Raw genomic sequence first — 9714 nt, 5'->3', positions numbered from 1 at the left:
TCCAGCTGCTGCCCAGATACCCTCCCTCCCCAGGATCCAGGGGTCTAGCCTCGCACTGCTGCCCTCCAAGAACCCTGGAATTTCATCCCTCCCCTCGGCTCACTCCTGGGCCGTTTTGCCCCATCAGCTGTTCTTGCAGGAAGGGCGCCCTGCTCAGCTCGCCTCTCTTCCCGAGAGTCTTTTGTTTGCTGGGTCTGCAGGAAATTGGAGGGGCGGTGGCCAAGGGCTCATCTGCCCCTGGGACCTGGGGGAGGGGGGCGCAGATTCACCAGACTTAATCCTGGGGAGTTTACAGCAGGAATGGGGTGGGGGAGGGTGGGGGTGAGGTGGGCGGATCTCCAGGAAATTAGCATTTAAGGCCTAATTCTGAGAGTGCCATTAGATCTCATTGTCCCGAAGGGGCAGACGGGGCATGTGTGTGTTCCAGGATCTGGGATCCCTAGAATTGAGGGCTGGGGGAACACTCCGAGGTCACCTAATATGTTGACAGGGGCGTTGACACCAAGGTAGAAAATCTCAGATACTGAATCCCACGATCTCCTCTATATCTATACACCATTTTAAAAAATAGAGATGGGGGCTCGCTATGTTGCCCAGGCTAGTCTCGAACACCTGGGCTCAAGAGATACTCTGGCCTTGGCCCCGCAAAGCGCTGGGATTACAGGCATGAGTCACTGGGCCCAGTCCCACAATCCCGTCTTTTACACGCCTGGGATCCTGCGGATGCCAAGAGGTGGGGAGGCAGGTCAGACCAAACCGTCTTTGAGAATTATTATTTTTTCCATTAAAAAATGGTGGAGAGGACGACCCGCCCGTAGCCACACAATTCGCGCCTTCCCAGGACGCAACCGCAGAAAAGGCGGCGGTGTGGACGCTCTGGCGGGCGGCGTCCTCTCGTTGGTTGCCCTCTCTGAAGCCATCATAGTCGCCGCCATCTTTCCTTCCCGGCCGTCAGTCACGTGGGCAGCACGCCCCAGGCCTCCGACCGCTTGCGTGCAGTGGGGCGGATTCCGGAGGGTTCCTGCAGCCACAGTGAATGTTTGGTTATTCCAGGCGCAGGGCAGCAGCGAAGAAAACTGAAGCTCCTGTTTCGTGGAGCTTAACTTCCTTTCTTTTTTTGAGACAGGATCTCTCTCTGTTGCCTAGGCTGAGTGCATGGGCAAGGTCATACCTCATTGCAGCCTCGAACTCTTGACCTCAAGTGATCCTCCACACTTGGCCTCCCAAAGTGTTGGGATTATAAACCTGAGCCAATTTTATTTCATTTATTTATTTTTAAAACATTTATTTCAATTTTGTTTTTTTTTTTTTTTGAGACAGAGTCTCGCTCTGTCGCCCAGGCTGGAGTGCAGTGGTGTGATCTTCGCTCACTGCAAGCTCGGCCTCCTGGGTTCACGCCATTCTCCTGATTCAGCCTCCCAAGTAGCTGGGACTGCAGGCGCCCGCCACCATGCCTGGCTAATTTTTTTTGTATTTTTAGTAGAGACGGGGTTTCACCATGTTAGCCAGGATGGTCTTGATCTCCTGACCTTGTGATCTGCCCGCCTCGGCCTCCCAAAGTGCTGGGATTACAGGCGTGAGCCACTGCACCCGGCTATTTCAAGTTGTAAAATTTTTTTGTGGTGACAGTCTTGCTATGTTGCCCAGGCTGGTCTCACACTCCTGGGCTCAAGTGATCCTCCTGCCTCCACCTTCCAAAGCATTGGGAGTATAGCACCCAGCCATGTGGTTCAATTTTAAATGGGATTGGCAGGGAAGATTTCACTAGGAAGATAATATTTGAGTCCAGAATACCTAAAAGAGGTTCTGGAGTTGTCTGAGGAACAGCCCAGAGGCCCTAGTGGGGCACGCGCAGGAGGTGAGAAGAGAGATGTGGGGATGGAGAGGCCACATTACAGGCATGGGCCACCATGCCTAGCGTTCTGAGACACTTCTGAGCAGAGGAGATGCTATTATTTATTTATTTATTTTGAGACAGAGTCTCACTCTGTCACCAAGGCTGGTGTACAGTGACGCGATCTTGGCTCACTGCGACCTAGCCTCTGGGGCTCAAGCGATCTGCCCACCTCACCCTCCCCAGTACCTAGGATTACAGGTGTGTAGTACCACGCCGGCTAATTTTTTTGCATTTTTAGTAAAGGAGGAGACTACCTTTCATATTGTCTTATGCCTAATTTCTGCCTCTAAAGAAAGAAAAAGTAAAAACTAAAAGGCAGAAATAAAATCTACAAGCAGTTAAAGATCGACCTCTGACCCAATCAGTCATGTTATCTGTAAATTACAGACATTGTATAGAAAGGCACTGTGAAAATGCTTATCCTGTTTTGTTCCGATCTAATTGCCGGTGCATGCAGCCCCCAGTCACGTACCCCTGCTTGCTCAATCAATCACGACCCTCTCACACGCACCCCCTTAGAGTTGTGAGCCCTTAAAAAAAGACAGGAATTGCCGGGCGCGGTGGCTCACACCTGTAATCCCAGCACTTTGGGAGGCCGAGGCGGGTGGATCACGAGGTCAGGAGATTGAGACCATCCTGGCTAACACAGTGAAACCCTGTCTCTACTAAAAAATACAAAAAAATTAGCTGGGCATGGTGGCGGGCGCTTGTAGTCCCAGCTACTCGGGAGGCTGAGGCAGGAGAATGGCGTGAACCCAGGAGGCGGAGCTGCAGTGAGCCGAGATCACGCCACTGCACTCCAGCCTGGGCGACAGAGTGAGACTCCGTCTCAAAAAAAAAAAGACAGGAATTGCTCACTCAGGGAGCTCGGCTCTTGAGACAGGAGTCTTGCTGATGCCCCCGGCCGAATAAACCCCTTCCTTCTTTAACTCAGTGTCTGAGGAGTTTTGTCTGCGCCTCCTCCTGCTACATTTCTTGGTTCCCTGACGGGGAAGCGGGGTGAATGGCGGATGGTCGAGGCAGCTCCTTAGGCGGCTTAAGCCTGCTGTGTGGAACATCCCTGCGGGCAACTCTAACCAGCCCGGGTGACGCGGATCCTGAGAGTGCTCCCGGGTAGGCATTTGCCCCAGGAGGACGCTTCGCCAGAGCAGTGTGTGGCAGGCCCCCGTGGAGGATCAACACAGTGGCTGAACACCAGGAAGGAACGGGCACTTAGAGTCTGGACATCTAAAACTTGGTAAGACTAGTCTTTGAAACTTGCCCACTCCAGGCCGGGCGTGGTGGCTCAGGCCTGTAATCCCAGCACTTTGGGAGGCCGAAGCGGGCGGATGACGAGGTCAGGAGATCGAGACCATCCTGGCTAACACGGTGAAACACCGTCTCTACTAAAAATACAAAAAAATTAGCCGGGTGTGGTGGTGGGTGCCTGTAGTCCCCACCAGAGCGACAGAGCGAGACTCTGTCTCAAAAAAAAAAAAAAAAAAAAAAGAAACTTGCCCACTCCATTTAAGTGGAAGCGTGGCCTGATCACCCATGGTGTGCCTGTACCGGCGCTTTAGTTTGTGTTTTTGACTTGACTTAGATTGCTTAATACTCTGGTTTTGGTTTTGACCTAACTTAGATTTCTAGATACTCTGATTTTAGTTTTGATTTTAGTTTGGTGCAAACTGCGAAAGTGTGTGTGTGCCCTTTTTACCTGTTCTTTGTTTTGTGGTGTGCGTGTGGTGTGAGTGTGGTGTTTTGTGTCAAAGAAGCATAGGTCAGGCACAAATAAGCCCACCCTGCTAGGAACTATGTTGAAAAATTTCAAAAAAGAATTTAAAGGAGACTACAGAGTACTATGACACGAGGAAAACTTAAAACTTTGTGTAAGATAGACTGGCCAGCATTAGAGGTAGGTTGGCCATTAGAAAGAAGCCTGGACAGGTCCCTTGTTTCAAAGGTATGGCACAAGGTAACCTGTAAGCCAGGGAACGCAGACCAGTTCCCGTACATAGACACTTGGTTACAGCTGGTTTTAGACTCCCCGCCCCCAACACACAGTGGTTGAGAACAGCAGTGTAAGCGGCTGGCAGAGGCAAAGAAAGACCAGCAGAAAGAGAGAAAGGAAAGAGACAGAGAGGAAAAGAGGCAAAGAGAGAGAGGAAGAGACAGAGAGGAAAAGACAGACAGAGGAAGTCAAGGAGAGAGAGAAAGAGAGATATACAAGCAGTTAAGAAAAAAAAAAAAAGGTGTACCCTATTCCTTTAAAAGCCAAGGTAAATTTAAAACCTATAACTGATAATTGAAGGTATTCTCCGTAACCCTATAACACTCCAATACCACTTTGTTGTCAGTGTAAACAAAGCCGTATCCCGAAAGCACTGAGGCCTTCCTATCAAAAATCCTTAACCCAGTGACCCGCGGATGGCCCAAATGCATTCAGTCTGTAGCGGCAACTGCTTTGCTAACAACAAAAAAAAAGTAAAAAAAAAAAACAAACTTTTAGAGGAAACCTCATTGTGAGCACACCTCACCAGTTCAGAAGTATCCTAAGGAAAAAAGAATTTTTTTTCCTTAGGGGGCGGAATTTATATAAAAAGAGTATTATATAGTAAATTGTTGTCCTGAAATAAATTAACTGGTTTAAAGAAAGAAATATTTGTAATAAGTCACAAAGTTGAAGAATGTCGAAGAATTGTCTGCGAAAACCATGAAAGAAAAAAAGTTATAAAAAAGAATTTATGCAAAAATGTAGTATAATTTAAAAGTAACTAGGCCTCCTGAATGTAAAACTATTTAAAAAAAAAACAAACCAGTTTATGTGCAAGGTGTATAAGAAAAGTAAAATATACCTTTGGTAAGGAGGCATAAGAATGTACATTTTTACCTACATTAAAAAGTTAAAACAAATTATTGTTTTAAAAGTTTAAGCAAGTTTTAAAATGTTAATTGTAAAGAAAATTCTGTATGTAAACATATTAGCTAAAGTTAAAGAAGTATCATCCAGTTTTTCTGTTAACTAGACATTAAAGTAAAAGCATAACAGGTTTTTCTTAAAGTACCAACCTGCTCTTTAGCAAAAATTATAAAAAGTTAAAAAGAGTCTATAAAATCTTACCTTATGGTCAAACATTAAATATTAGATAAATATGTCTATAAGGTTTTGTTAAAATTAGGTTTAACATTCATAACACACGAATATAAGATAAAATTTAGCTTATCTGGTATGAAAATCATACGAGAAGCATTGTTAAATGTAAAAAAAATTTGGCTTTCTTTAGTTTAAAAACTAATAAAAATAGGTGCTAAAGGAAATTTCTCAGTAAAAAGGCACTAAGGACTATAAAGTCCACGGCCAAGGTCCCCACATTTAAAACAAAAAGTCAATTTCTTAAAAATCATATACTTGGTTTACCTCCCACTTTCCTTTCTCTCAAAAACTAAAAGTCTTTTAGCACATGTACCACCCCTAGAATTTCCGGTAAAGCAGCACCAGCCCGAAGATCACGTTCTCATCAAACTGTGGAAGAAAAACTCAAGCCAGCCTGGGAAGGACGCTGCCTTGTGCTGCTAACCACCAAGACTGCTGTTCGTACAGGAAAAAAAAAAAAAAAAAAGAATGGACTTATCACATCCGAGTCAAGAAAGTGCCACCCCCTCCAGAGTTGTAGGCCATAGTCCCAAAGGAAAACCCTACCAAACTAAAGCTAAGAAAAACTTAACTCTTTTCATCTATTCTATTACTCTTTCTTCTTTCCTCATTCTATTGCTGACCATCTAGTTATTAACATAACCAAGTCAATTTCTCCTCAAACTATTGCATTTAATGATTGCTTTGTTATACCCTGTGAGGACTTGCCAAGTCAAAGACAGCTCTCTACTTCAGAAAAGTACTTCTGTCTCTCCTGACTCTCCTCAGACTGGGCATTGATAAACTAGGACCATTTAATCCAGGGAGATTTCGATAAAGACCCCAGTGCCAACGAAGAGTCTTGGCCCCCGACGTAGAGCTTTCATGCCATAGTTGGTCCAATGTTCTGTGGACCATTAAAGAGCAAAGATGGACTGCCCCAACCGGTTTTTGTAATTTCCTAAAACCATACATTAATTTTACTAGAGGATCATAGAAGTTAAAGACTTAAAACAAATTTTAGCAATTAAGACAGGATACCAAGATGCAAATGCCTAGTTAAAATGGGTCAAATATTCTATCTGCAAGTTAAACAAAAGCAATTGTTATGCTTGTGCACATGGCAGGCCAGAGGCCCAGATTGTCCCCCTTCCACTAAGGTGGTCCTCCAGTCGACCAGGCGTAGGTTGCATGGTAGCTCTTTTCCAGGATTCTACAGCCTGGAGTAATAAGTCATGCCAAGCTCTCTCTGCTGTATCCCTAAGTCTGGCACCCTGCGGGTTAGCCCCTGAGGGCCATCCAGCTTCCGTCTCCCAACACTAAGTTCACTTCGTGTCTCTCACTACAGGGAGGAAACTTAGCATTCCTTGGAGACCTGAAGGGATGCGATGAGCTTAAGAATTTTCAAGAGCTTATTAATCAGTCAGCCCTTGTTCATCCCTGAGCGGATGTGTGGTGGTATTTTGGTGGACCTTTATTAGGCACTCTGCCGAATAACTGGAGTGGCACTTGTACTTTAGTCCAATTGGCTATCCCTTTCACCCTGGCATTTCATCAACCAGAGGGAGAAAAAATAAGACATTGTAAAGCGAGAGAAGCCCCTTATGGGTCTTTCGACTCTCATGTCTATTTAGACGCAACTGGAGTCCCATGAGGAATGCCAGATCAATTTAAAGCTTGAAATCAAATAGCTGCAGGATTTGAGTCAATATTTTGGTGAGTGACAGTTAATAAAAATGTAGATTAGATAAACTACATCTATTACAACCAACAGCAATGAGCTTTTCATGAGTTAAAAGAAAAACTCATGTCGGCCCCAGCCCTGAGGCTACCTGAACCCTTTACACCCTATGTGTCAGAAAGAGAAAAAAAGGCAGTTAGAGATTTAACCTAGACTGTAGGGCCCTGGGCAAGGCCAGTGGCCTATCTCTCAAAATAACTAGACAAGGTTTCCAAAGGCTGGCCCCCAGGTTTAAGGGCCCTAGCAGCAACGGCCCTGTTAGCACAAGAAGCAGATAAACTAACCCTTAGGCAAAACCTGAATATAAAGTCCCCCCATGCTGTGGTAACTTGAATGACTACCAAAGGACCTCATTGGTTACAAATGCTAGATTAACCAAGTACCAAAGCTTGCTATGTGAAAATCCCCACATAACCATTGAAGTTTGCAACACCCTAAACCCCACCACCTTGCTGCCAGTATCAGAAAGCCCAGTTGAACATAACTGTATAGGGGTGTTAGACTCAATTTATTCTAGCAGGCCCAACCTCCGAAACCATCAGTAGACTGTGAGCGGTATGTGGACGGGAGCAGCTTCGCCAGCCCCTGCAAAGTGACTCTGAAGAAGATGACAAGCCCTGCTCCAGTCACACCCGGAAGCTGACTGGTCCACGCACGGCCGAAGCATGAGAAAACTCATCGCAGGACTCATTTGCCTTAAAATTTGGAATTTTACAGTAAGGACTTCAACTGACCTTCCTCAGACTGAGGACTGTTCCCAGTATATACATCAAGTCACTGAGGTAGGACAAAAGGTTGCTATGGTCCTATTATTTTACAGTTATTATAAGTGTACTAGAACTCTAAAAAAACCTTGTTTGTATAATGTTATTCTGTACAAGGTATGTAGCCCAGGAAATGACCAACCTGATGTGTGTTATGACCCACCTGAGCCTCCCATGACCACAGTTTTTAAAATAAGATTAAGAATGAAGACTGGTGGGGGCTCACAAACGATATGAGTAAAGTGTTAACCAAAACAGAAGAAAAAGAGGTGCCCAAACAAGTCACCTTAAAATTTGATGCCTGTGCTATCATTAATAGTAATAAGTTGGGAATAAGGTGTGGTTCTCTTAATTAGAAAAGAGGCTATATGGCAGAAAATAAGTACATCTGTCATAAATTAGGACTGTGTGGAAATAAATGTAAATACTGGTCTTGTGTCATTTAAGCCACTTAAATTAAAAAAAAATAAAAAGGACCCAGTCCACCTTCAGAAAGGAAAAAATGGCCCTTCCTGTACTAAAGGACAATGTAACCCTTTAGAGCTAGTAATAACCAATCCCCTTGATCCTCGCTAGAAAAAAGAGGAGCGTGTGACCTTAGGAATCAACGGGGCCGGACTGGATCCTCGAGTAAATATCTTAGTTCGAGGAGAAGTTTATAAACGCTCTCCTGAGCCAGTATTTCAAAACTTCTATGATAAACTAAAAGTGCCAGTACCAGAAATTCCAGGAAAAACAAGAAATTTGTTTTTGCAATTAGCCGACCATGCAGCCCAGTCTCTCAATGTCACTTCCTGTTATATATGTGGAGGAGCTGTAATAAGAGATCAATGGCCATAGAAAGCCCGAGAATTGGTACCTACAGACCCAGTTCCTGATGAATTCCTGGCCCAAAGAAATCACCCTGATCACTTCTAGGTCCTAAAAGCCTCAATCATTGGACAATACTGTATAGCAAAAGTGGAGAAGGACTTCATCCTTCCTGTAGGAAGACTGCATGGTGGAGTTCAAACCACACAGAGAAAAATCCATTCACTAAATTTCCAAAGTTGCAGACCATTTAGGCCCACCCAGAATCCCACCAGGACTGGACGGCCCCCACTAGGCTATACTAGATATGTGGACATAGAGCCTACGCTAGGCTGCCTGACCAGCAGACAAGTAGTTGTGTTATTGGCGCTATTTTATTTTATTTATTTATTTATTTTTTTGAGACGGAGTCTTGCTCTGTCGCCCAGGCTGGAGTGCAGTGGTGCAATCTCGGCTTACTGCAAGCTCTACCTCCCTGGTTCACGCCATTCTCCTGCCTCAGCCTCCCGAGTAGCTGGGACTACAGGCGCCCACCACCACACCCGGCTAATTTTTTGTATTTTTAGTAGAGACGGGGTTTCACCATGTAAGCCAGGATGGTCTCGATCTCCTGCCCTCGTGATCCACCTGCCTTGGCCTCCCAAAGTGCTGGGATTATAGGCGTGGGCCACCACGCCCGGCCTATTGGCACTATTAAACCATCTTTCTTCCTACTGCCCATAAAAACAGGCCAACTCCTAGGCTTCCCTGTCTATGCTTCCCGTGAAAAGAGAAGCATAGCCATAGGAAATTGAAAAAATGATAAATGGCCCTCTGAGAGAATCATACAATATTATAGGCCTGCTACTTAGACACAAGACGGCTCATGAAGATACTGGACCCCCATTTACATAATCAACTGAATCATATGGTTACAAGCTGTCTTAAAAATTATCACTAATAAAACCAGCAGAGCCTTGACTATTCTAGGCCGGCAAGAAACTCAGATGAGAAATGCTCTCTATCAAAATAGATTAGCTCTCGACTACTTGCTAGCAGCTGAAGGAGAGGTCTGTAAGAAATTTAACCTTACTAATTGCTGCCGACACATAGATAATCAAAGGCAAGTAGTTGAAGACATAGAGATATGACAAAACTGGCACATGTGCCTAGGCACGTGTGGCATGGATTTGATCCTGAGGCCATGTTTAGAAAATGGTTCCCAGCGCTAAGAGAATTTAAAAGTCTTATAATAAGAGTTATAATAGTAATAGGAACCTGCTTACTGCTCCTTTGTTTGCTACCTGTACTTCTTCAAATGATAAAAAGCTTCATTGCAGGCCAGGCGCGGTGGCTCACGCCTGTAATCCCAGCACTTTGGGAGGCCGAGGCGGGTGGATCACGAGGTCAG

This window comes from Gorilla gorilla, chromosome 6 (assembly GCF_029281585.2).
Source record: "Gorilla gorilla gorilla isolate KB3781 chromosome 6, NHGRI_mGorGor1-v2.1_pri, whole genome shotgun sequence".
NCBI lineage: Eukaryota > Metazoa > Chordata > Mammalia > Primates > Hominidae > Gorilla > Gorilla gorilla.
This window is presented reverse-complemented; position numbering follows the sequence as displayed.